Source organism: Heterocephalus glaber, unplaced genomic scaffold (assembly GCF_053883595.1).
Source record: "Heterocephalus glaber isolate CG9 unplaced genomic scaffold, H.glaber_assembly_v1.0 deba00001472, whole genome shotgun sequence".
NCBI lineage: Eukaryota > Metazoa > Chordata > Mammalia > Rodentia > Bathyergidae > Heterocephalus > Heterocephalus glaber.
The window spans coordinates 3,899,647-3,900,368 of NW_028258315.1; the positions used below are offsets into that span (position 1 = coordinate 3,899,647).

At 37.4% G+C, this 722-nt stretch overlaps 1 pseudogene; it reads right to left on the reverse strand.

Moving 5' to 3' along the window:
• Window positions 1–557: 557 nt before the first annotated feature.
• Window positions 558–722, reverse strand: LOC147826159 (ATP synthase F(0) complex subunit k, mitochondrial pseudogene; annotated as a pseudogene).

A 722-nucleotide genomic window follows, 5' to 3' on the forward strand; every position in this document is an offset into this window, starting at 1 on the left:
TGCTGACAGGAAACCAGCTGTCTATGTAAACTTTGATATCCAGTGAAAAATGTCTTTTTAAAATGAGGCAAAACAAAGATATTTAAAGCCAAATAAAAACTGACAGATTTATTCCCAAGTGGTCTGCACCAAAAGAAAACTAAAGGAAGTTTTGTAGGACGAAGAAACGGTATCCACCCAAAGAAATGAGAAGAAATGGAAACTGTATGGGTGGATATATTGAATCTCTTAGAATGATAACCGTTTCAAGCTAAAGCCATATCAGTGGGTTCACAAAATATATGGAAGTAAAATATGGCTACAAGTAAGACTGGAGGAAAGTGAAGTACACGATTGTAAGGGCCTCACAGTACGCATGAAGTGATGTAGTATTAGCTGAAGATGGATTGTGCTGAGGTAAAAGTGTATTATTTTTTTTTACAGGTTCATAATTTATTGTACAAACTGAGTGTTACATGATGAGTAACAGCTCTTCCAGGCACGGGAACTTCACAGATGAAGTTAGATACTGTAAAATCCTAGCATGCACAATCCCCTGGGTTTGATTCCCTACACACTTATGTTACTTTCACAGCTGGCATTTTTGTTTTTTTAGACCTTAACTTGAAATACAAGATCGTCAGAGCAATGCCTCCATATGTGGCCAGTACACAATTCATTCTACCTGTGAGAGTGTAAGAGTTGAAGTATTTTTTGATGCCAGTGAACTGGTACTGGGCCAT